Raw genomic sequence first — 27,883 nt, forward strand, 5'->3', positions numbered from 1 at the left:
AGAATGAAATTAGAACACTACCTAACACCATACACAAAAATAAACTCCAAATGGATTAAAGACCTAAATGTAACACCAGACACTATAAAACTCTTAGAGGAAAACAAAGGAAAAACACGCTTTGACATAAACCATGTCAAGATCTTTTTTGACCCACCTCCTAGAGTAATGAAAATAAAAACAAAAATAAACAAATGGGACCTAATGAAACTTAAAAGCTTTTGCACAGCAAAGGAAACCATAAACAAGATGAAAAGACAGCTCTCAGAATGGGAGAAAATATTTGCAAATGAAACAACAGACAAAGGATTAATCTCCAAAATATACAAACAGCTCATGGAGCTCAATATCAAAAAAAAAAATCCAATTTAAAATGAGTGGAAGACCTAAATAGACATTTCACCAAAGCCAACATACAGATGGCAAAGAGGCACATGAAAAAATGCTCAACATTAGAGAAATGCAAATCAAAACTACAATGAGGTATCACCTCACACTGGTCAGAATGGCCATTATCAAAAAATCTACAAACAATAAATGCTGGAAAGGGTGTGGTGAAAAGGGAACCCTCCTGCATTGCTGGTAGGAATGTAAATTGATACAACCACTATTGAGAACAGTATTCAGGTTCCTTAAAAAACTAAAAATAGAACTACCATATGACCCAGAAATCCCACTACTGGGCATATACCCTGAGAAAACCATAATTCAAAAAGAGTCATGCACCACAATGTTCATTGCAGCACTATTTACAATAGCCAGGACATGGAAGCAACCTAAGTGTCCATCATCGGATGAATGGATAAAAAAGATGTGGCACATATATACAATGGAGTATTACTCTGCCATAAAAAGAAACGAAATTGAGTTATCTGTAGTGAGGTGGATGGACCTACAGTCTGTCATACAGAGTGAAGTAAGTCAGAAAGAGAAAAATACCGTATGCTAACGCATATATATGGAATCTAAAAAAAAATAAATGGTACTGATGAACCTAGTGGCAGGGCAGGAATAAAGACATAAACATAGAGAATGGACTTGAGGACACGGTGGGGGGGTGGGGGTGGATGGGGAAGCTGGGGCAAAGTGAGAGTAGCATCAACATATATATATGTATAACCAACTGTAAAATAGATAGCTAGTGGGAAGCAGCAGCATAGCACAGGGAGATCAGCCCAGTGCTTCACAATGACCTAGAGGGGTGGGTGGGAGGGTGGGAGGGGTGGGATAGGGAGAGTCAGAGGGAGGCTCAAGAGGGAGGGGATATGGGGACATGTGTATGCATACGGCTGATTCACTTTGTTGTGCAGCAGAAACTAACACAGTACTGTGAAGCAATTATACTCCAATAAAGATCTTTGAAAAAGAAAAAAAAAAGAATTGAGAGAAAATTTTAAAAACCCACAGCAATCCTGAGGTAGGTTATTCTTGAGGAAACTGAGGCACTAAGATTAAAAAACTTGCTCCAAATCACAAAATACTAGTGGATGGTGAGGCTGGAATTCGAGCCCTGAGCCCTCACTCTTTGCCACTATGCTATTCTGCCTTTGAAATGATTTAACCAAAAACTGTAATACAGTCTATATTAGAAGGATTAGAAAAGAGGTAGAATAAAAGAGTTAAATCTTCACCTTCCATAGAAGGAAGTCTACAGATAAGTTTGAAAATTCATAATACAGTCATATAAGCATTTCATTTAAAAATATGAAGGTAACCACAAGAAACAGCTGAAAGAGTTGAAAGCAGTTGCCTCTGGAGCAGGATGCCCAGGATGAGGTGGAGTGGGACGGGGAAATGCTACTTTCTATTACAAGCCTTACAGAAATTGGATCTTTTATACTACATACATATATAACTTTAAACATATAAATTAATTTTAGGGACTTCCCTGGTGGTCCAGTGGTTAAGACTAGGGGTCCCCAACCCCCAGGCCGTGGACCAGTACCAGTCCACGGCCTGTTAGGAACCCAGCCACACAGCCGGAGGTGAGCAGTGGGCGGAGTGAGCGAAGCTTCATCTGCCACTCCCCCATTGCTTGCATTACCGCCTGAACAATCCCCCCCCACCCCGTCTGTGGAAAAACTGTCTTCCACGAAACCAGTCCCTGGTGCCAAAAAGGCTGGGGACCACTAGTTAAGACTCCACGCTCCTGGGACTTCCCAGGTGGCAGAGTGGTTAAGAATCTGCCTGCCAATGCAGGGGACATGCGTTCGATCACTGGTCCGGGAAGACCTCACATGCCACGGAACAACTAAGCCCATGCACCACAAATGCTAAGCCCGTGCACCACAACTGCTGAGCCCACACGCCACAACTACTGAAGCCCACGCACTCTAGGGCCCACGCATCCTAGGGCCCACATGCCCCAATTACTGAGCCCGCATGCTGCAACTACTGAAGCCCGCGTGCCTAGAGCCTGTGATCCGCAACAAGAGAGGCCACTGCAATGAGAAGTCCGCGCTCCACAACTTAGAGTAGCCCCCAGTAGCCACAACTAGAGAAAGCCCACACACCTAGAGCCCGTTCTCCACAACGAGAGAAGCCACTGCAATGAGAAGTCCATGCACCAGAATGAAGAGTAGCCCCACTTGCTGCAACTAGAGAAGCCCGCGCACAGCAACGAAGACCTAACGCAGCCAAAAATAAATTTAAAGAAAGTAATTAATTAATTTTAAAAATTAAAAAAAAAGAAAAAGATCCTGCATGCCCCAAACTAAGACCTGGTGCAGCCAAATAAATAAATTTTTTTAAAAAATATTCCTAGGCATAGACTAAATCTGTGGGTCTGATATCAAAGACAGAGCAGTCTTCCCTAGCCACAGTCAGAATACAGTTTCTCCTGATCAGGGAGCAGACGGATGGGTAATAAAAAGCAGCCTTATGCTTATAACTAGTTTTGTCTGAGCTAGAAACCTAGTTCAATTACTAACTTGCCAGAACATCTAACCCTTAAAAGCATAAAGACAACTATCCTTCCTTTAACAATAAGAATATTTGCAATGTGAAGGGAAAATGGAGGGTTAAAGTAATAGCTAGAGAGCAAGCCAGAGAAGGGTCCTGACGATGAACAGGCTGCTTTGTTAAGCAAATCATCAGTTCTGCTGAAGAGGGTAGCTATCAGGCCAGCACAAGCAAAGGAAGACAATTATTTCCCCAAAAAAGCACTTTGTGAGATTTTAGAGAATTTAAAAGTGATTTAAAATAATAAAACTTTATCTTGCTATTTAATACTGAACAACAGCATGACTTGTTTTAAAAAATAAAGAGGAATATTACACCTAGCAGAGTTCAGAGTAATAAGGTCATTCTAGACAGCTACATTCTCCCCATTCCCTTCAAGAGTGAAGAAAGAACTGCCTTCTCCACTCAAAGGGGTTTACCTGAGTACAAGTAAATTAGGTAGGTCTAGGACAAACTCAAGGGTAAAATTTCCAGTTAATCTCAAACCATCACCCCTTCTGCAGCCCAACACAGAACTATGCATACATTTCCTATAGTTTTGTACTACGTAACTTTTATTAAGTGCTTATTATGTTCAGGGCACTGTTTAAGTGCTTTGTATGCATTACTCATCTAATTCTTGTTATCCTTGTACAGCAGAAGAAACTGAGGCAAAGAATGGTTCAACCGATTGCCCAAGGACCCAAAGATAGAGCAGAAGAAGAGAACCCGACAGTCTGGAGGCCGTGTTCTTCACCACACCACACTCCCCACCAACAGCAGCCAAGTTCTTGTAAAGAGCTACAGCAAACCTTTGGAGACACACGGGAGCACCTCCGCCTGAAACTGTCACAGACAAACATATCTTGATTATCTAAGAAAGCATCGACCCACACAGATAAGAATCCATCTGTTAGGCAGAAACCCATCTCAGTAAAACCAGTGCCTCCTTGCCCTGTCCTAAGTACCAACTAAACAAACATGCTGTGATAACAGCATTCCTAGCCACAGGTAATTCTGCCAGGGAGTGAGTTACTATCAAGTAGCAGAACATTAAGAGATAACATTTAAACTGCCAAAATAAACCATAAACTGCATGTATAGACTGGATTGCAAGACAAGGGTCTCACTCACATTCCTCCCTGACAGTGGATATTGGACGCAGATCATCTTTTATACAAAAGGATTTACTAAGACAAGTTGAGTTGATGAATGATTGAGGGGAAAAAAATAGCTTAAAAGAAAGATAGAAAGGATACCAAAACCATTCACCCTTTGCTCTGTTCTACTATGTTCTAGAAATCTTGATCTTTTTTTTTAATTGAAGTATAGTTGATTTACAATGTTTTGTTAGTTTCAGGTGTACAGAAAAATGATTCAGTTATACATACACACACACACACATATATATATATTCTTTTTCAGATTCTTTTCCAATATAGGTTATTAAAAAATATTGAGTATAGTTCCCTGTGCTATACAGTAGGTCCTTGTTGTTTACCTATTTTATATATAGCAGTGTGTATATGTTATTACCAAATTCCTAATTTATCCCTCCCCCACCCCCTTTCCCCTTTGGTAACCATAAGTTTGTTTTCTATGCCTGTGAGTCTGTTTCTGTTTTGTAAATAAGTTCATTGTATCACTTTTTCAGGTTCCACATATAAGTAATATCATATGATATTTGTCTTTCTCTGACAGTTCACTTACTATGATAATCTCTATGTCTATCCATGTTGCTGCAAATGGCATTATTTCATTCTTCTTTATGGCTGAATGGTATTCTGTTAACCTGTCGTTGGACATTTAGGTTGCTTCCATGTCCTGGCTATTGTAAACAGTGCTGCAATGAACACTGGGGTGCGTGTATCTTTCTCTTTTTTTAAGTTATTTTTATTTTTGGCCATATTGGGTCTTTGTTGCTGTGCACAGGCTCTCTCTAGTTGCAGTGAGTGGGGCTACTCTTCGTTGCAGTGCGCGGGCTTCTCATTGCGGTGACTTCTCTTGTTGCAGAGCATGGGCTCTAGGTGCATGGGCTTCAGTAGTTGCAGCACGTGGGCTCAGCAGTTGTGGCTCGCGGGCTCTAGAGCACAGGCTCTGTAGCTGTGGCACATAGGTTTTACATTCCCAACAATAGTGCAGGGGGGATCCCTTTTCTCCACACCCTCTCCAGCGTTTATTATTTGTAGACCTTTTTTTTTTTTTTTTTGTGGTACGCAGGCCTCTCACTGTTGTGGCCTCTCCCGTTGCGGAGCACAGACGCAGGCTCAGCAGCAATGGCTCATGGGCCTAGCCGCTCCACGGCATGTGGGATCTTCCCGGACCGGGGCACGAACCCGTGTCCCCTGCATTGGCAGGCGGACTCTCAACCACTGCGCCACCAGGGAAGCCCTACTTGTAGACTTTTTGATGATGGCCATTCTGACTGGTGTGAGGCAATATCTCATTGTAGTTTTGATAGAAATCTTTATCTTCTTGCCCACAGCACGAAAGGAAAGAAAGATTTGTCTTAACCAAATCAAAAGTATCTCTGCCATTCTGTTTAATCTCAAAATCAAACATAACAGGCTATGGAAAGTGTTAAGAGTGAAAAGGTAGACGGATGACCAAGTAAGGCCTAAAATGGGTGTGATGTGATTAGTAGCACTCCCTAGAGCCCCACAAGAATGACCCCTGCCCTGGTCCCCTACAGATCACAGATACACACTCTCACAGAAATCTCATCAAACAAAACCTGGACTCTTGGCGCTGATACAGTGAGACTCATAACTCTTAACACTTTTCCTTGTTCAGGCCTCAGAGAAGCACATCTCCACACCTGCTGTCCTGTGTCCATGAAACAAAAGGGATTCTGCCTGAATATCATGACGTTGTGGCTGTGCCACTGCCACACTCAAACTCTGGCACCACAGAGGGCTTGAGTGTGTGCAGAGGATATGAGCAGTGGAAGCACTTAGGTAAGAGACAAGTAAAGCCCTTCCTCTATGACAGCCCAAATACAATAGGTTCTTTGTGTTTTTTTAATTATAAATTTATTTACTTACTTATTTATTTATTTTTAGCCACACTGGGTCTTCGTTGCTGCGCACAGGCTTTCTCTAGTTGCGGCGAGCGGGGCCTACCCTTCGTTGCGGTGGCTTCTCTTTGTTGCAGAATCTGGGCTCTAGGCGCACGGGCTCAGTAGCTGCAGCTCGTGGGCTCTAGAGTGCAGGCTCAGTAGTTGTGGCACAGGGGCTTAGTTGCTCCGCGGCACGTGGGATCTTCCCTGACCAGGGTTCAAACCCGTGTCCCCTGCACTGGCAGGCGGATTCTTAACCACTGCGCCACCAGGGAAGTCCTGCAATAGGTTCTTGCATAATGAAGCTTTACTTCACAGTACTGCTGAGTGTTCATTTCCTGTGCAATTCATGGTTCTGGCGTACTAAGTAGCGTGGTAGTCATAGCTATTACTCTTAAATAAATACACATCTTGGTGAATCTAATATGAGTGACACATGACACTGACAGTTTATGCTGGGAATTAATAGACACTGAATGCTCAAACAGTTCTGATTTTACAGAACTATTTAATAAGACTTAAATAACTCTCAAAAATAAATTCAGCTATAAATATATTTCAAAATTAAAATTCTGATTTACCTTCTTTGTTTTGCCTTGATTTTTTTCCTCACGTAACTATTTTAGTGAGATATAACTCACATACCATAAAATTTGAACTTTTTTTAAAATAGTAAAGTCAGTGGTGTTCAGTATATCCACAAAGTTGTACAACCATCATGATCTAATTACAGACCATTTTCCTCATCCTCACAGAAACCCTGTACCCAGTAGCAGTCACTCCCATTCCTTCTTCCCCACAGCCCCTGGCAGCCACTAATCTGATTTCTGTCTTTACAGAATTGCCTATTCTGGACATAAAACATGCTTCCATTTTTGTGTAGCTTCTTTCATTTAATATAATGTTTTCAAAGCTCATCCACTTTGTGTTAGTACTTTGTTAGTACAGTACTTTGTTCCTCTTTGTGACTAAATAATATTCCATTTATGAATATACCACATGTCATTTATCCACTCATTCACTGATAGACACCTAGGTTGTTTCCTCTTTTCAGTTATTATGAATAACACTACTATGAATGTTTGTGAACAAAGTTCTGTGCGCACATATATTTTCTTTATTCTGTTTTTTTTTTTGATCTTTTGATCATGCCACACAGCATGGGGGAAGATTCCTCAACAAGATTCCTTAACAAGAATCGAACCCATGCCCGCTGCAGTGGAAGTGTGGAGTCTTAACCACTGGACTGCCAGGGAAGTCCCATGCACATGTATTTTCAGTTCTCTTGGGTAGAACTGCTGCGTCATATGGCCACTTTCTGAGGAATTGCCAGACTATTTTCCAAAGTGGTTGCACCATTTCACATTCCCACCAGTAATGTATGAAGGTTCTAATATTTCCACATCCTTGCCAACATTTGTTACTGTCCATCCTTTTTTTATTACAGCTATCCTAGTGGGAGTAAAGTGTACTTCACTGGATTTCTATTTGCATGTCCCTAATGACTACTGATGTTGAGCATCTTTTCATATGCTCATTGGCTGTCTCTACACCTTTTTTGGAGAAATGTCTATTCAAATGCTTTGCCCAATTTTAAATTGTGTTACTTGTCTTTTTATTGTTGCATTGTAAGAGTTCTTTATATATTCAGGATTTGCAAAAAATTTTCCCCCATTCTGTGGGTTCTCTTTTCCCTTTCTTCATAGTGTCCTTTGAAACACAAAAGTTTTTAATTTTGATGAAGCTCAATTTATCTATTTTTTCTTTTGTTGCCTGTGCTTCCGATGTCATATCTAAGAAATCATTGCCTAATCCAAGGTCATGAAGATCTATGCCTATGTTTTCTTCTGATAGTTTTGTAGTTTTAGCTCTTATATTTAAGTCCTTGATCCATTTTGAATTAATTTGTGTATATGGTGTGAGATAAAGAGTCCAACTTCAGGGACTTTCCTGGTGGCTCAGTGGTTAAGAATCCGCCTACCAATGCAGGGGACATGGGTTCGATCCCTGGTCCGGTAAGATCCCACATGCCTCAGAGCAAGTAAGCCCGTGTGCCACAAATACTGAGCCTGCACTCTAGAGCCCGCAAGCCACAACTACCGAGCCCATGCGCCACAACTACTGAAGCCCGTGTGCCTAGAGCCCGTGCTCTGCAACAAGAGAAACCCCTGCAATGAGAAGCCCGTGCCCTGCAACAAAGACTAGCCCCCGCTCATCACAACTAGAGAAAGCCCATGCACAGCAATAAAGACCCAACGCCGCCAAAAATAAATAAATAAACAGAAATTTATTAAAAAAGAGTCCAACTTCATTCTTCAAGTGGCTGTCCAGTTTTCCCAATGCCATTAGTTAAAAAGATTATCCTTTCCCCCACTGAACTGTTTTGCTTTGCCTTTTTATCTTAATAATTTTTAATATTTAGAACAAAAATCATAGCATTTTGAAAACAAGATTTTCATTTATTTTTTACAGTTTTACAGACATAATTGTTATGCAATAAACTGCACATAAAGTGCTCATTGAGAAGCTCTGGCACGTGTATACACTCATGAAACCATTGCCACAATCAAGATAATGAATATTTCTATCATTCCAAAAGTTTCTTCATGCCCCACTGTAATTCCTTCCTCTTGTCACTCGCCAGACAACACTGATTCATTTTCTGTCACTATAGATTAGTTTGCATGTTTTAGACTTTTACATAAATGGAATCATACAATATCTATTTTAGTTTTTACTTTTACATTTACTTATATTTTTATTTATTTATTTTTTTTGGCCATGCCATGCAGCACGCAGGATCTTAGTTCCCCAACCACGGATCAAATCTATGCTCACTGCAGTGGAAGTGCAGAATACTAACCACTGTACTGCCAGGGAATTCCTACATTTATTTACATTTAATTACATTCCTACAATTAATTTACATCTTTGTAGAAAATTATTCAAAGACTGTGGTTTGAATACCAATACATTTTTTAGCTTATTCTATTTTTTATTGATTTTTATTGGAGTATAGTTGCTTTATAATGTTGCAAAGCAAAGTACAGCAAAGTGAATCAGTTATATGTATACATATATCCCCTCTTTTTTAGATTTCCTTCCCATTTAAGCCACCACAGAACAAGGAGTAGAGTTCCCTGTGCTATACACATTAGGTTCTCATTAGTTATCTATTTTATACATAGTAGTGTATATATGTCTATCCCAATCACCCAATTCATCCCACTGCCCCTTCCCCCTTGGTATCTGTAAGTTTGTTCTCTACATCTGTGTCTCTATTTCTGCTTTGCAAATAAGTTCATCTGTACCATTTTTCTAGATTCCACATATAAGCGATATTACATGATGTTTTTCTCTTTCTGACTTACTTCACTCTGTATGACAGTCTCTAGGTCCATCCACGTCTCTGCAAATGACACTATTTTGTTCCTTTTTATGGTTGAGTAATATTCCATTGTATATATGTACCATATCTTCTTTATCCATCCCTCTGTTGATGGACATTTAGGTTGCTCCCATGGCCTGGCTACAGTAAATAGTGCTGCAATGAACATTGGGGTGCATGTATCTTTTCGAATGATGGTTTTCTCTGGGTATATGACCAGGAGTGGGATTCCTGGGTCATACAGTAGTTCTATTTTTAGTTTTTAAGGAACCTCCATACTATTCTCCATAGTGGCTGCATCAATTTACATTCCCACCAACAGTGTAGGAGGGTTTCCTTTTCTCCACACCCTCTCCAGCATTTACTGTTTGCAGATTTTTTGATGATGGCCATTCTGACTGGTGTGAGGTGATACCTCATTGTAGTTTTGATTTGCATTTCTCTAATAATTAGTGATGTTGAGCATCTTTTCATGTATTTGTTGGTCATCTCTAAGTCTTCTTTGGAGAAATGTCTATTTAGGTCTTCCACCCATTTTTTCATTGGGTTGTTCATTTTTTTTTTATATTGATCTGTATGAGCTATTTGTATATTTTGGAGACTAAGCCCTTGTCAGCTGCTTCCTTTACAAATATTTTCTCCCATTCGGAGGGCTGTCTTTTCATTTTGTTTATGGTTTCCTTTGTTGTGCAAAGGTTTTTAAGTTTTAATTAGATCCCATTTATTTTTGTTTTTATTTTCATTACTCTAGAAGGTGGGTCAAAAAAGATCTTGCTAACCACTCTTCCCAGGCCACATCCAAAGTGGAGGAATCTTTTTAAGGAGTCTTAAAAGTAATGCTTACTCATTGGAAAAATAAAAAGAAACACCTTAGAAAGGCAAAAAAAAGGATCTTGTGGCAATTTATGTCAAAAAGTGTTCTGCCTATGTTTTCGTCTAACAGTTTTATAGTGTCCGGCCTTACATTTAGGTTTTTAATCCATTTTGAGTTTATTTTTGTGTATGGTGTTAGGGAGTGTTCTAATTTCATTCTTTTACATGTAGCTGTCCAGTTTTCCCAGCACCACTTATTGAAGAGACTGTCTTTCTCCATTGTATGTTCTTGCCTCCTTTGTCATAGATTAGGTGACCACAGGTTCGTGGGTTTATCTCTGGGTTTTCTATCCTGTTCCATTGATTTACGTTTCTGTTTTTGTGCCAGTACCATACTGTCTTGATTACTGTAGCTTTGTAGTATAGTTTGAAGTCAGGGAGCCTGATTCCTCCAGCTCCGTTTTTCTTTCTCAAAATTGCTTTGGCTATTCTGGGTCTTTTGTGTCCCCCAGACCAGGGATTGAACCTGTGCCCCTTGCAGCAGAAGCATGGAGTCCTAACCACTGGACCGCCAGGGAATTCCTACAGTTACTTTAATTTACACTTTATAGAAAATTATTCAAAGACTGTGGTTTGAATACAAATACATTATTTTTTAATCCTTAAATCATCATAAGACTAGATCTTGTTACTAGTACACCGAAATATCTTAATAACATAGTGATTTTGCTGAAACAAAGTAATTAATTGTATAGAATAATTACATAGTAATTTTTTAATATCTGTCTTTATTTTACTTTATTACTCATCTAAACATCACAGGCCTATCAAAAGAATACTAAGACATTTAAAATAATAATTGAATTCAGTCATCTTTGACATTTTGCTAAGTTTCAATTATTTAAAGCCATAACTTTACATATTTCCTAGTTTTCTTGCTATGAAGGTTGTCAAGGTAGAGAGCATATTTTAACCGTTTTTAGACATAAGGTATATAGGACTCCATTTGTACTTTTTTTTTTTTTAATTTATTTTTGGCTGCACTGTGTCTTCATTGCTGTGCGCGGGCTTCCTCTAGTTGCAGTGAGCAGGAGCTACTCTTCATTGGCCTGCGGGCTTCAGTAGTTGTGGCACGTGGGCTCAGTAGTTGTGGCTCACAGGCTCTAGAACGCAGGCTCAGTAGTTGTGGTGCATAGGCTTAGTTGCTCTGTGGCATGTGGGATCTTCCCGGGCCAGGGCTCGAACCCATGTCCCCTGCGCATTGGCAAGCGGATTCTTAACCACTGTGCCACCAGGGAAGTCCCATTTGTACTTTAGAAGTAGGCTGGGCTGGCAACATTCTGTTTCTTCATGTTTGTAATTATCCTTCAAACTATACAGGTAAGTTTTTGCTCTTTTCTATACATAGGTTATATTTCACAGTAAAAGAAAGAGAAAAGGAAAAAAGCAGCTCAGAAAATCACATTACATGACCCTAATGAACACTATACAACTTCCAACTAAACTTGGCATAAATAATGGGTGAACTCCCCTGGGCGGTCCAGGGGTTAAGACTCCGCGCTTTCACTGCAAGGGGTGCAGGTTCGATCCCTGGTTGGGAAACTAGGATCCCGCATGCCGTGTAGCACGGCAAAAGGAAAAAAAAAAAAAGAATGGGTGAAGTAGAGTCATTTTGCTCACTTTGTTTATATATGAATTCAGCTTCTGGAGGATTTGAATCAAACGTACAACTCTCCAGGATCATTGCTCCCTGAGGCAACCAGGGACCTTCTACATAGATCAACTTCAATACTATCAGAAGAGCTGGGAGGGAACCAAGGGAAAAGCAACCATCCAAACAGCACCGTGGCAGGCCAGGCACAGAGCCAAGGGCTTTCCACATACATATGTCATTTAATCCTTGCAGCAACTCTGCCAGACAGGGAGCACGGGCTCCATTTCACCGCTAGGAAAGCTAAAGCTCACAAAGATTTATTCTCCGAAAGGCCACAGAGCTGGTTAGTAGGGTGCTGGCTCAAGGTCAGCGTGCTGAAGATTCATTCATCAAATACACCCAATTTATTGATTCATCAATGATGGTAGAAAGAACTAGGAATTGGAAAAACCAGCAAACCATCAAGATGAATAAGACAACCAGGCTAGGGGTTCAAAGACCAGATTCTAGTCTCAGCTCCTTGACACACACACCTCCCTGCCTGAAATACACTCCTGCCATCCTGTACCCCATTTATTTATTTATTCCAACTCTTACTAGGTAATACAACTTTTCTGAATTCTCCAAGTCTTCTACAATGTTAGTGTATTACTTCTATGATTGGAAAAAGAAGTATTTGTTTCACGTTATGCTTATATAATGTATACTGTATACCAGGCAAAGTTCTAAGTGTTTTCTTAAATATTAACTCATTTAACCCTCATAACAGCCCTATGAGGAAGGCATCATTAGGATCCCCCTTTTACCTAAGGAAACCAAGGAATAGAGAAATTAATTTGCCCAAGATTACATAGCTAGTAAGTAACCTAGCCAGGATTCAAACACAAGCAGGTGGATCCTGCTCTTAACTGCTATACATTGTTACCTGTCTATTAAAAACCAGATTATCCTGAAAAACAAAACAGAACAAACCGGACTATCCTGGTGGGAAAAAGCTACTCTATTATCCTAGAGGACTCAAACAAAACAGAGGTGGGCAGGTGGCAGCATGGATGATGGCTAAATGGAGCTCAAGTCTAGGGCCCAGGGATGGGGGTACACTAACAGAAAGAGAGGTACCTCGTTAACAGCAGCAGCAAACAAGAGTGGCCTTTCTGCCTGATAAGACTGCAGCCTCCCTGAGGGCAGATGCAATGCCTACCAGACCACAAGGCAGCTCTACACATGCACATCAGGATGCCTGGTGCTGAGAGTACATCAACCAGGGCACCCAAAAAAGGTAAAGGCCACCCAAAAAAGAACAGCCTGGGGAAAGATGCTTCCTTCCAGGCACTGTTCATATGTAAACATCAAGGAAATGGCCACATGTCAGTGACAGGTTCACTGAAGACTGTCACATAAACAAGTTTCCATACTACAGAAGAAAGCCTGTATGTGAATTTAACAGGAAGATCTGCTCCCCTGGAAATCTCACTGTGCTGACTCCACTGCGGTGCATTTCATCTAGAACGCATTCCCCTGACCTATATATCAATATATATGCTCCAGTACCAACGTTTGGCTCACATTTTTGTTGTGATAGAAGTAGGGGGCAAAGCCTTAGGGCATACAAAGAGATGCTTTAAAGTAAACTACGTATTTTGATACAGTGATGTGTCTCATAATTAAATATTCCACTTCATCACTCAAATGTAGGCTTCCTTAATTTAAAGTGTGATGGCCTGAACTTAACATAAAACCTGATTTTGGAATTCTAGTTTATATAAATTATTTTCTCTCAACCAGATGGAATCCAATGTGCCACAGCCAAAAAAAAAAAAAAGAAAGAAAGAAAAAGTAAAATTCAAAGTAATAATGAAGGCGAAAAGAGGAAACAAGTGTCTCTATCAACTGTCTCAGGCCTTCTCCAAACAGGTTTAACAGGATTTATACTTTGTCCCATTGTTTTTCCCTTACCTCTTGTCACGTCCAGAAGCCCAAGAGAAAGGGCAATTTGGGTAGGGGAGCTATCAGTAAACATTCTGAACATAGGACTCCATCCTCAGAGTGTTTGGATTTAGATCATGGAGGACTTGAGTGCCAAGTGGTTAGTCTGTAGTTATACAAATCTGAAACTTAAAAATCACTTTGAATTAAACTAAATTTAAATATAGAATAACAGCTTTATCACTAAAATCGTATTTGTCAAGGATGTACTTTGTTCTTCCACTCTGATAAAACTGGTTTTATAAACAATAAGTAACTATTAAAGCCACTGAAAAGAGCAAAATATTGATAATTCTGACAGACTCTGATGCACTGCCTACTGGCTAAAGCTTTACCCTCAAAGTACCATATCAGGTAGGGATTGTTTTTCCTCTTTTCCAACACTGAACTCAACCATATTGTAAGTTTCACATGGTTCCAAATCACTGTATTTTTCCATTTCCACCTGGCTTTCTTGGAAGCCTGACAGACTGCATGGAAAGATGAAGGCTTTCCAAGGTCCAAACGTACAGCTGCTCCTTCCAAGGCCAGCTCTAAAACTGACGTGGCTGCCTCGTAGGCATCACCCCAATCAATTATTAATGCCTTGTAGCCTTTACACATTCCACTCTTTTCCTTTTCACGGGAGAGGCTTAACTTAAAAACCCATTATAACATAATGTTAAATGAAAAATTAATATGCTATAACTATGTACAAACTATACACAAATAAACACAAGAACTGGAAGTGAATGTGAAAAACTAAAAGCAGTTAATTTGCTGGGGTAAAGATTTTTCTTGATTTATAAAATACTATTATTATTATATTGTTTGTGCAATAAAAAAACCACTAAAGAGGTAAAAATCACAATCTGTCACTGGTTAAGCACCCTTCTATAAGGGACAACACATCCTCTATGAAGAAAGAGAGGTATTGGTTCTCTCCTCAATAAACAGCCTTTCTTAAAAGATTGCACTTCATGTGTATACAGGTGGAACTATTCAGAATAGAGAGGTGTATTATATGGTCCATGGAATGAACGTCTATATTCCTTCTTAAAACCAACTGGTATTGTCTTGATCAGCTAGCCTTTTTCCAATAGAAGAGTGCCACCCCCCGACTTCTTACCAGACCACTAAATAACCAATTAGTAACCGATAAATATATAAAAGTGTGAAAAAGTGATTAAGAGCATAGTCTCTAGTCTGGAGTTAAGCATGGGTTTGAGCCCTGGCTTCACTGACCCACTCTGCGACCACAGGCAGATTAATTAAACTCTCTATGCCTCATTTTCCTCAAAAGTGGAAAGATATCACCTACCTTGCAAGGTTTAAGGATCAGTAGAATAACGTAGGTAAAAAAGTGTATAACTAGCTCTCAGTAAGCACTCAGTAAATGTTAGCTAATATCATATTATATATAATTATTATAATGTTAATTGATAATTATCATAGCTAAACTGATGAAATGATTCAAAGAAACAAACTTCCAAGGGACTAGAACCCTGTTCTGAGAAGATAACACAAGAGTATCCCTGCCCCTTTTGGCCTCGGCAGAGATGAGAAAAGATACTGACAGAGTCTCAGGCCAAGAGCCAAGGAGGCAGCATCAGGGGTTGTGCTGCCTGAATTCACAGGGAACCTGGGAGAGAAGTGGTCCAGCCCATGCAGGCTCACTTAGGCCACCTCAAGGAGCCAGTTTCAACAGCATCCCTCATCTCTGTGCACAACAGAATCTTGCTTTTCCCTTCACTCCTCTACTTCCTAATCTCTATTTTGTACCCAGTGTTCAGAAATAGCCTCTTTACCCTTTTCTCCCACTGTCTCTACCTTCCGTGCCCTTTACATAAATTGTTAGAGAAGCAGATAACAAGAACGTGTCACTGGAGAGCTGACTCTGTGAGAATACATGATAAACAGCATCCCTTATCAGATAAGGCGTACACCAGCAGGAACACTGTGCAGTGCTGAAACTGCTAATCTGCTGTACACTAGTCTCATGACACAGAAGACTGCTAGCTACAGGAAGAAATAAATGTTTCATCCATACCTTTGTTTGTTTCACAGCACCTGGCCTGGGCTTGTCCCCAATTGGACACATCTCTTGCCTGCTCAAAACCCCACACTTAGAAGAAAATCAAGCTCTTTACCCTGGCCCCTCCACCTCTCTACACTGGACAACGTCTTTCTGTTCTGTGCCACCCTCATCCTGCCTCTCAGCCTTTGAACTTCTGTCTTCCCCCTCCTGGAAGGCTATTTCCCCAGATCTTCACATGGCTATGGCCACTCGGGTCTCAGATTAAACGGCACTTTCTCCAACAGGACTTCCCAACTAAGAATGCCCCTTTCAAGAATTGTCCCATTACTTTCCTCAAAGTCCCTGCCACTCCATGAACTTCATATTGACTCATTTACCATTTCTACCACTAAAATGTAACTTCGATTAGAGTAAGGACCCTATCTGTCTAGTTCACCACTGTGTCCCTGATCCCTAGCCTAGTGACTAGCACATAGAAAAGGGCTCTTGATTTTTGTGGAGTTAATAAATAAAAGAGTGATAACCTCTGAAGATGATAATGCTACCTAATAATTATTGTTTGCCTACTGTTTGCCTCCACTGTTCTAAATACTTTGTACTCATTATCTTATTTAAACACTCAGACAACATTACAAGGTTTCCCATTTTACGTATTAGAATACCAAGGCTTAGAGAGACTAACTTGCTGTAAGGTCACTCAGACAGTAATTGGCAGAGCCAGGATTCTGGTCTGATTCATAAAAGAATATATAAGGATATAAGAATAGGGGCTTCCCTGGTGGCTCAGTGGTTAAGAATCCACCTTCCAATGCAGGGGACACGAGTTCGATCCCTGGTTCGGGAAGATCCCACATGCCACGGCGCACCTAAGCCCATGTGCCACAACTACTGAGCCTGCATTCTAGAGACCGTGAGCCACAACTACTGAAGCCCATATGCCTAGAGCCCCGTGCTCCGCAACAAGAGAAGACACCACAATGAAAAGATCACGCATCACAACGAACAGTAGCCCCCGCTCACCGCAACTAGAGAAAGCCCGCGTGCAGCAACGAAGACCCAATGCAGAGAAATAAAATAAATAAATTTAAAATATATATATATAAGAATATAAAAATGTATATTCTTAGCCATGGTGCTATATTATCTCCAAGTCAGATTTCTTCATTTGTAATATGATAATAACCATGTCATTTCACATGACTTAACATGTTTATTATGAGGAACAAATATATAAGAACAGATTGGAAAATATAAAGTGCTATACAGATATATTACAATATCCTAAAATAGTCATGAACTGCCTAGGATACATCTAACTAGGTCAAAAAGAAACTCGGTAAGCAATAAAATTCTTTAATCTCACACTTCATCTCTGGTACAACTGTCAGCAGTGGCATGAATCTGACACTCCTAGATATATTTCAGCATAATTCAATGCCTGTTCTACCCACCTACCCTTCTGCTGCTACTGCATAACTATGAAGTATGGGAAGAAGCCAACCAAAGGACTGATGTTAAAAAGAGGACCTATAAATACCAAGAAAATACTCCTGGTGAAGTCAGCTTCACCTTTATAACCAAACACCAGCAAACTGGTTCCTCATTCATCATGTGGGTAAACATGAGATAACTGGAACAGTCTTCAAAATCTTAAGTATCTCTGATTCTAGGACTTTAAGATAATTCTCACTAAAGTAAGTGGTTCTCAACTGCAAATCTAAAAATAAGGCACTACTGATTATAATTCTAACATTTATGACAAATCTGATATACACATAAACGTATGCCATAAAATGTACATGTGCCTGTGTCTGAACAAAGCCACTAATGATTCAAGTTACAATTGCCATGCGTGTCTTCGCTAAGAATGTATCATGTAAGTCAATCGGTACAGAGAAGAAGAAGGAACATGGAGTTTGGAGTCCAAAGGTCTAGGTTTGTGTCGTAGGGTGTGCAGGTACCTCCTGTTTGATCTAGTCAATCTGAGCCTCAGTTTCCTCAACTGCACAGTGAGGATGATGATAATGATGATGACAATAATAATACCACCACCATCCTACATGTTGGTCAAGTTAGGATTAAGGGTGTTATTTATGCAAAAATATACCAGAAAGCATAAAGCAGTAACAGACTTTACATTTTTTATACAGAAATTGGCAATTCTAACAGCAAATATCCAGTATAAATAAAAACTTTTATTGATATTCAGGAATGAAGAGAGTTGTAGTACATCTTATTTAACCATAGAAATATCCAAGTAATACGCTCCCTTATTCAGACTGTCTAGAAAACTTAACAGAGGCAAAAAGATCTCAAGGGCAATTTGATGAGACATCGAGAGAGTAGTTTTTTGGCAAACTCGTCAAGTCAGATACTTTTTCAATGAATATTAATCTTAACATCTTACTGTGTGTCCTGGTTTTCTAGAATATGTCTTTCCAGAAATTTTAAGGGAGGTAAGTGAAAACCACTCCATGCCCATATACATTTATCAAAACATACTACCAATTCTACAAAGGCTCACCCCAAACTACTTGCATTAGCCCTGGAGATGAACTAATAATCTGTAACTTAATAACACTGCTTTTAAGGTCGATAATGTGAGCTTTAGTGCGGTTATAGAAACAGAAAGATCTTTGGATTAAAATAAGTCTCTGCAGATTTCATGATCTATTTAGATCTAGTTGAGGAATTTAGAAACAAAAATAAAGACTAATTCAGAGTTAAAATTATGTTTATTAATAAAATTTAAGGGCTTCCCTGGTGGTGCAGTGGTTGAGAATCTGCCTGCTAATGCAGGGGACACGGGTTCGGGTCCTGGTCTGGGAGGATCCCACATGCCACAGAGCAACTAGGCCTGTGAGCCACAACTACTGAGCCTGTGCATCTGGAGCCTGTGCTCCGTAACAAGAGAGGCCGTGATAGTGAGAGGCCCGCGCACCGCGATGAAGAGTGGCCCCCACTTGCCACAACTAGAGAAAGCCCTCGCACAGAAACGAAGACCCAACACAGCAAAAATAAATTAATTAATTAATAAACTCCTACCCCCAACATCTAAAAATAAAATAAAATTTAAGATATTTTAATAAAATACTTTTCTAACTATATTTCATCTTCCCAGTATAGCAGTACTAAGGTTAAAGTATGATTATCTCTAATGAATTGTGCTATTTAGCCATCAGCACTTATGAAACCAAGTGCCCCTAAAACTGAGTTCCCTTACCAAGTTTATAACTACTCTCTCTATCCAAAACTTTATTCCCTTTCTTGTCCCCTCTGAACTCAGTCCTGTGCTAACTGAACACTAATCAACCAGAGTCCGATGACTAAGGTTGCTGTTGTAGATAACATCGTTAATGTACTAAAATTGCTGTTGTCGATATTATCATTAAAGTACAAACTCTGGTTGTCTCTCCAGGACCAGGTGAGCTCAAAGACCACCTGGCAAGAGATCTGTAAACCGGAGACATCCTGACTCCGAAACCACAATTGAGAAATGTCACAGAGATGTCACAAGACGATGAGGAACCCCAGCTTCTCTGTTCTTCCCCTTTGAAACACCCCCAACTCTAAGACCATGAAGAAGCAGATCTGAGGCTTGTCTCACACTCCCTTGCTTGGCGCCCTGCACTAAGCCCTTACTTTGCTACAGACACCCGCTGTCAGAGTTTGGCTTTCTGTGCCACGGGCACATGAGCACACTTACAATTCAAAGTCTTACTAATTAACAGTGAGGAAAATTTCCAGATACTGCACAATGAACTGAATTCTGACAGTTATTAATGGATGAAACTGCAGAGGTAGGAAAAACAGTTGATAAGCAGAGTTTATAAACATTGGTTTTTCCTATAGAAAGTCTTTAAGGAACATTTCCTACTTCATGTCTTCAGAGATTTATTTTTACATCATACTAAAGATCACACTAAAAATTATCACTCTCTGCCACTCCCACTCAGTAACCTAAGCCAGAATAAAGTTGTAGGGATTCAACGAAGGAAAAGCACTCTATTGGGGAAATTGAAAAACTTTTAAAGTGTTTTTTTTTTTTTTCAAGCTATAAGTACAAAAGTCTATTTCTCAGCCATCAACCAACCCTGAATAATTAGGTTCAGAATGAGCAGATAAAAGGTCCTAACTTAAGAGCTGAAAGCATAGGGCCCTCTGTATTTCTATGGCCAATCCCACCACCCAAAGTTTACCTACTTCATGGCAACTACAAAGCCCACTGCTAATCAAGAACCCCTCCATCTTATGTCTGAGGATGAGATCACCCTGGACTTAGACCAATTTTCTCTTAGGACCTCAGGGTGTTTGGTTTGCCCTAATGCTTCCTGTCAGTGTGTCCCGGAGTAGAGCCCTGGAGCCCATGGCTTTTTCCCACCTCTGACCGGCTAACTTTCCTGCTTCTTCTCATCCAGTCCTGACACCCCAACTCTGGGCCTTCTTGGAGATTTAAAAAGGAAAAAAAGGGAGGAGGTGGGATTTAAGCCAGTGTCTCTCTGATGGTAACATAACAGAAACTGTACTGCTCTTTTTCTGATGAATGAATGTTGGTGCCTCCTTTCGGGAGGGCATTTAGGTGAGAAAGGACCCTTCGAGCTGAGGGTCACAGAAGTTAGTATGAAGAAGGACAAAAACAAATGCAGCACGCCAGGGAAACTATCTCTGATGAGGAGCTCCGATTCCTATTTGCCCCTTAGACCTACATCAGAATATTTAGGAACTTTTACTGGTTGTTAGTCTACTGGAATACAACAGAATCAGATGAAGTTACTGCCAACTCCTGATTCTGGGGTTCAAACAGTGAACCAAGTAACTGAGGGGCAGTGAGCCTCAGCCAGTAGGTCTCCCTGATTTAATCCTCACTGAATTAGACACCGAGGAAGGAGACTGTCAGACACAGATCCTTCTCCAGAGGGAGCAACAGTCTCAGAGCAACACTAACACATACCTGAGCGTGGGCATGAATTACACAAGTGAATAAATAATTGATCCAGAGGCTGAAAGGGAAAGGATTCTATTACACTGTAGTAATCTGAAGAGACTTCTTTGAAGAAGAAGAGATAAAAATCCAGAAGCAAAGTTATTGTGGAACCAGGCAGAGATCAGCCTGCTAGGATGGGGACAGGTGGGAGGAATGGGCTAGAGTCGGAAGAAACGCCTGAAGATAAAAACACACACATGGGGAGTAATAAGATCCAGCTCACACCAGCTCCAAGATCATGCTGATCTTTTCAGAAGGAAAGTTAATATGCAACATGTGAGTAAAAGGCAAAGGTGAAAATATTATGCCACGAACAGGTGAGGCAATGTTTATTTTCTAAATGAAATGATTCTCAGTGATGAAGAACTGGTAGTAGATAAAATACCAACAACAGTATCTAGTCATTATGCTCAGCACCCCTCTCCCAGGAGATGGGCAATGGTCAGCAACTGAGGGTGAATCCAACCCAGCAAACAGCCTAAAAAGAACCCACCAATTCCCTCTGGGAAGCAGAAGCTGTGCTGAGTGTGCTAAGAACTTGACAAGAACCGGGCAACAAGAGCTCTCACCTAAACCAGGCGTTATGTCTGCATAGAAGAGCTGCACCTGAATGATCTCAATCAGAGCAGAGTGAGGCAAAAGGCCAGAGTTCCTCCCCAGCCAGCCACTGTGGAGAAGGGAGTTCTCACTGGTGCACAGCCCAACAAGCATTAAAGTTTCTCTTGCCTGGAAAATCAGTGACCCAGTCCAGCCAGGATCGCAACTCCTTTCTGACAGCATATTGGGTTCCATCTTTAAAATCCCAAATCATCTCCTTTGTCTATGCAACTGAAGTGGGTTTCTAGGGAATACCAAGAAGCAGACTAGACTAAAGCAAAGGGGCAGAGTCAGGTCCAGGTTTAGGACATATAAGAGCAAGACACGGGAGGCTGTCAATGAGGGGAATGCATGAGCGAAGGGCCGTATCTATCAAGGCCAAGAGACTCACAAGCAACCGTAAGGGCAAGCCATGGTCAAAAAGCCCATGGGCTCCCAAAGTGAGAAACCAGGACGTTGACAGGCACAGGGACAGGGGGACAGGAAGGAAACTTAGTTTGGAGCAGAAATCATTCCTGGCATTACATGCTCACGTAAAAACCACCTGCTTAGTATAGTAAAGATGTGTTCCTGTAGAATTTACTATATACAGTGGGAATATAGTAAATTCAGGGGAATTACTCTTCTGACCAAAAAGCTTCACAGGTCCGTTTCATCACACATTAGATTTCATGTTTGTATGATCCAACTTGAAGAGAGCTTACCTTTCTATCTGAAACAAATCAACAGAGGCCACTGAAACTGTGCAGTCACAGTAAAGAAAAATAAAAAGTTTTAATGATAAAATTCATGCTAATAAATATCTTTATGCTATGCAATGCCAGGCTTAAATGCAAATATAAGAATGTTTAACTTATATGTAGAATCACTGAAATTACACAATTTACATTTCACAGCCCATCCCCAGAAGGTACCTGGAGCTAGCCAGAAGAGACCAATTCAAGCCAGGCTCAAGAAGGTTGGAAGGAAGAAGAGAAGGTGCTATGTGCGTGCAGCCAAAGCAACAGCATTCCTCTGGGCACAAGGGTTCTCATGGGAAGAGCGTGGACTCTCAGGGGCAGGTGGGGAAGCGGGGCAGTGTTGCAAGCATACGCTCAGGCCTGATGGCTGCTGGCTTTTCTCTTCTGACCACCAACCAGACCAAGGCTGTGGGGAAATAGAGCCAGGTGTCTCTCCTGCCCATTGGCCAGTCACTGCAATCCATGCTAAGGGACACCCAAGGGGTTTTAAACCTCCACACCTGGACAGAGTAGACACCTGGATTGGGGGCGAGCTAGAGGTGGACACACCAAACGTGTCAGCGTGCTGCCAGCCTGGGGCAGGGTTGGCTGTCGCCACTCCCCACAACGCTGCGAGACATAGGCACCTGACCCCAACCCTCCCCGAGCTTGTACCCAGGCCCCAGCAGGAGGTGGAGGGTGACAGCAGAACATGGGCCTCCTCCTCCCCAACATGAGCCAGTCAGCACCCCAGGTGAAGGGTAGCAGTGGACATGGCCGCTGGCTGGAAGGGGAAGCAGAACAGGGCCTAGGGATATGGAAAGGTAGAACTGCACATGAGCCAAGGCTCCAAACCTCCAGCACAGGCTCCACTGTCCCACTGGACCTCATTTACAAAATAAGATCAAATATAAAATTATCAAGAATTTCAAGATGCTGACAGCAAAACATTAAACCAAGCACAGAACCCTTCTGAGCACAGAGCCCTTTGGGACTGCACAGGCCACATGTCCAGGAAGCCAGCCCTGCCTGATTCCCTGCTATAACATGAAAAAAAATTTTAAAGGAGGCTAGTGTGTAGCTTTCCACGAAGTTTCCTTAAACTACGCTTTAAATGGAAATGGAATAACAACACAATTTCTCTAAAAAATATGTTCTTCCAAATACAATGAAATCTTGATAATGCTGGTGCCAAAGAATTAAACTAATCCGGGCCTGCAGGGTAATTAGACTGCTTCAGCTCCTCCAACAGAGTGAGGGAAGCATGTGTGTCATTCTGTTTGCCAGGTTATTATTTGACCCGTGACTCATTTAAACTGGAGGTTTAAGAAGATGGTCGTATTGTATACACAAAATCACTTGGCAATAAACATTCCAAATACACTTTGAATAAATAAATAAATGAATAGAAATAATTGATTAAACACTTTATATTTTTTCCATTAGGAAAACAAAACTCCCACTTGCCTCATATCCACACACACACACACACACACACACACACCCCTTAAAAATTGTTCCCCATGGGCTTCCCTGGTGGTGCAGTGGTTGAGAGTCCACCTGCCGATGCAGGGGACACGGGTTCGTGCCCCGGTCCGGGAAGATCCCACATGCCGCGGAACAGCTGGGCCCGTGAGCCATGGCCGCTGAGCCTGCGCGTCCGGAGCCTGTGCTCCGCAACGGGAGAGGCCACGGCAGTGAGAGGCCCGCGTACCGCAAAAAAGAAAAAAAAAAATTATTCCCCACAAGATAAGCTGTGTTTCAGAGTGGCTCAGATTATACCAGAAGTTCTAAAGAGTAAAAATAACCCTGACATCTTAAGATAGATTTTGTCAAATCAATTCTTCCTTTTTCTTTTTTTTTTTGGCCATGCTCCAGTTCCCCCGACCAGGGATCCAACCCGCGCCCCCTGCATTGGAAGCTCGGAGTCTTTAACCACTGGACCGCCAGGGAAGTCCCACCAATTCTTAAAAAAAAAAAAAAAAAATTAACCATTCTGCAGTGATTGCAACAACTCTAATATCTTGTTCAAATACTAATAATCATCACTATGATATGATGGTCATCCTCTTTCCAAAAAGGCTGTCAAGTGAACTACAGTACCTGTTGGCACACAGCATAAGTTAAAGTTACCAAGATCAGTGCTTAAAATGGTTCATGGATGGGTGCTGGTCCATCAGCTACTTATTACCAGTTCACGACAAGATAACTAAATAAACTGAGAGTGTTTAGAAATATTTATAGCAATTTGAAAGGGGAGTTTTATGTCTGATAGATTTATAATATAAAATACAAATCCGGGGTTTCCCTGGTGGTGCAGTGGTTGAGAATCTGCCTGCCAATGCAGGGGACACGGGTTCGAGCCCTGGTCTGGGAAGATCCCACATGCCGTGGAGCAGCTGGGCCCGTGAGCCACAATTACTGAGCCTGTGCATCTGGAACCTGTGCTCCGCAACGAGAGGTCACGATAGTGAGAGGCCCGCACACCGCGATGAACAGTGGCCCCCGCTTGCCACAACTAGAGAAAGCCCTCGCACGGAAACGAAAACCCAACACAGCCATAAATAAATAAATAAAGCAAACTGTCAACAAGTAAAAATAAATAAACATTATTATTAAAACAAAATACAAATCCAACATTATATGTTGCTTTTTCCTTTTTTAGTAATTTTGGACTGGAGATATACACACAATAACAGATTCCTATTGGCATTTTACTTTACTTCCATTTAAGGTATGAAATTTATACGGTATAGAAACTCAACTCTTTTTTTTTTTTTTTTTCTGCGGTACGCGGGCCTCTCACTGTTGTGACCTCTCCCGTTCCGGAGCACAGGCTCCGGACGCGCAGGCTCAGCGGCCATGGCTCACGGGCCCAGCCGCTCCGCGGCATGTGGGATCTTCCCGGACCGGGGCACGAACCCGTGTCCCCTGCATCGGCAGGTGGACTCTCAACCACTGCGCCACCAGGGAAGCCCCTGTGTAGAAACTCTTAAGTGCAGAAAAACATATTGAAAATGCAAACGCTGCCAGAGTTATCTGGCCCTAAATTAAACTAAGTTAAATCTGTAAAACAGTGACATGTAGGAAAACTAACATGTCTCAACTCTAATCTCTGGTGCAGGGGCCCATTTTTGTGTACTTATGTATACTTTAAAACAATGTTAATGAGCACATTTCACACTGGTATTATGCCAGTGATTATAAGTAGACCCAGAGCAAAATGTCTTGATTATTTTTCCAAGAATCTGAGAAAGTATTACACAGAGAAAAAGGAGAAATGGAAGAAATGCTTCATGAAACCCAAACTAGAGATGTTGGAAGAACAATGTCAGCATCTTTCTCTGAATGTCAGTGTGATTCTGCAATATGAAAACGTGCAAATCAGCATTTATAGAGACAGATGCAAGCAATACAGTTGTGACCATATTTTTAATATTTCTAAATATTTTAAATTAATTTCTATGATGGATGTTCCCCTTAATACTACTTAATGATTTAAACCAGCTACATATTTAAAAACTGCCCCTATGGGACTTCCCTGGTGGTCCAGTGGTTAAGACTTCACCTTCCAATGCAGGTGGCGCGGGTTCGATCCCTGGTAGGGGAGCTAAGATCCCACATGCCTCAGGAACAAAAAACCGAAACATAAAACAGAAGCAATATTGTAACAAATTCAATAAAGACTTTAAAAATGGTCCACATAAAAAAAAAAAAATCTAAAAAAAACTGCCCCTAATCAGCTTTAAAAGAAATTCCTTTATCATGGAAATTATGAGTGTGGATACATAAAATATTTGAAGGAAGACATCCAAAATAATAAAAATAAAGACCAGAAATCCTACCAGTACCATGGTTTCCAAACCAGTAAGGTTATGGAGTTCTTTTGTAGTGTTCTTTAGTTTCCAAAATTCCAAGTCCTAGATAAGACCTGGATACGATCAAGTTTCAGACAACTTTAAATATATTCACCATAACTGTTTTTCATTTTTTTCTGAGAGCCAGAGTTAACAACCCATGGCACAGTGGGGTTAACAGCAATTATTTAAGTCCAAAATAAATGCATCCTATTTTATTTGGTTTACTCACTCCTTATACTAAGAGGTGAAAATCTGCCTCTTCCTTTCTTATATTAGGATATCTACTGATATCTAAGCACACCTGTGTATTTGATTATAAAATCTAAATATAATACAAAATATTCCTGCCAGTACTTCATGACTTCAAAATGTCCCGAATGCAAACAAACAGCAACAATTTTTAAAACACTGTAGGGGACTTCCCTGGTGGTCCAGTGGGTAAGACTCCGTGCTTCCAATGCAGGGAGCCCAGGTTCGATCCCTGGTCAGGGAACTAGATCCCACAGGTTGCAACTAAAGATCCCACGTGCCACAACTAAGACCCAACACAGCCTAAATAAATAAATAAATATTTTTTTAAAAAAAAGAACACCATAAAGACAAAAAACAAATGACAAACTGGGAAAAATATTTGCAGCTCATATCACTGACAAATGGCTGAGCTTCTCAATAAATTAGGAATTCCTACAAATCAATAAAAAAGCCAACATCCCAGTAGAAAAACAAAGGATATAAGGGACAGTTTAGAAGAAGGAAATACAAATAAGTGACTCTCTGAACACAAAAGATCCTCAACCTTATCCATAATTATTATTAAAATTACCCATATAAGATACCATAATGATTACCAGTTACAATTTTCCATAATATAATTTTACCCAGAATAAGAGAAACGTGTTATAATGAAATGCCACTCTTTTTCTAACACACTGTCAAAAGCTGTTAACTAATTGTGTTAGTGCAATTGAGGGTAAATTGTGCATTCTCATATACTACTTTCGGGAATGTATAGTGGCACCACCTCTATGGAGACAATATGGTAATTTTTGTTAAAATTATAAATACATACCAAAAAGCATATTATTGGGTCAAATGATGAAATTAAATTCAGATGGCATATATTAGAGAAATATATTGTATCTATGTTCAATTTATTGAAGTTAATAACTTGTGGTTATATAAGAGGATATCCTTATTTTGAGAAAATACACATTGAAGCATTTAAAAGAAAAGGGCAATAATATATTCAACTTAAATGGCTCAGAAAAAATGTTTCCTCGAATACATGTGTGTATATGTAAATGCACACACACAGACACAGAGAGCACGAGAGAGAGTAGAGAGCAAATGATAAAGCAAATGGAATAAAATGTTAGGAGATGATAAAGGGTTTTCAGCAATTCTTTATACTATTCTTATTCTTGCAACTTTATTGTTAAATAACATTTTTAAAAGTGTGGAAAAATGCACATACCCGTTGACCCATAACTTTCCCTTTTAGGATATAAAACCATTTGTTAACTCTTGCTACAGACGATGAAAAAGAATGAAGCATCTCTATGTGGTCTGACTGGGCCCATCTCTAAAATATATAATTTAGTTTAGAAAGCAACATTGAGTATTTACTACTTTTACCCTGTTTACTTCCAATTAGAATCTAAGGGGACCTATTTGTGTGTCGGTGATTTTTCTTCCTTTTTTTTTTTTTTTTTGGCTGCACTGCACAGCACGTGGGATCTTAATTCCCTGACCAGGGATCAAACCCATGCCCCCTGCACTGGGAGCGCAGAGTCTTAACCAGGGAAGTCCCTGTGTGTCAGTAATATTAAGTTCAATCCTCTTTTCAGAACTCCTGGGCTGATTTAGC

The 27,883-nt window shown here is 40.6% G+C and overlaps 1 protein-coding gene and 1 non-coding gene across 2 annotated transcripts in view; one reads left to right on the top strand and one right to left on the bottom strand.

The window, feature by feature from the left end:
* The window catches only part of SLC16A10 (solute carrier family 16 member 10), a 142,669-nt gene that overhangs the window by 84,511 nt on the left and 30,275 nt on the right, over positions 1 to 27,883 (bottom strand). The gene's annotated exons all lie outside the window — the stretch shown is intronic.
* On the top strand, positions 26,437 to 26,509 carry TRNAW-CCA (transfer RNA tryptophan (anticodon CCA)). The gene has a single exon. It is a non-coding gene; the product is annotated as a tRNA-Trp (tRNA).

The sequence above is a fragment of the Orcinus orca genome, chromosome 12 (assembly GCF_937001465.1).
Source record: "Orcinus orca chromosome 12, mOrcOrc1.1, whole genome shotgun sequence".
Classification (NCBI taxonomy): domain Eukaryota; kingdom Metazoa; phylum Chordata; class Mammalia; order Artiodactyla; family Delphinidae; genus Orcinus; species Orcinus orca.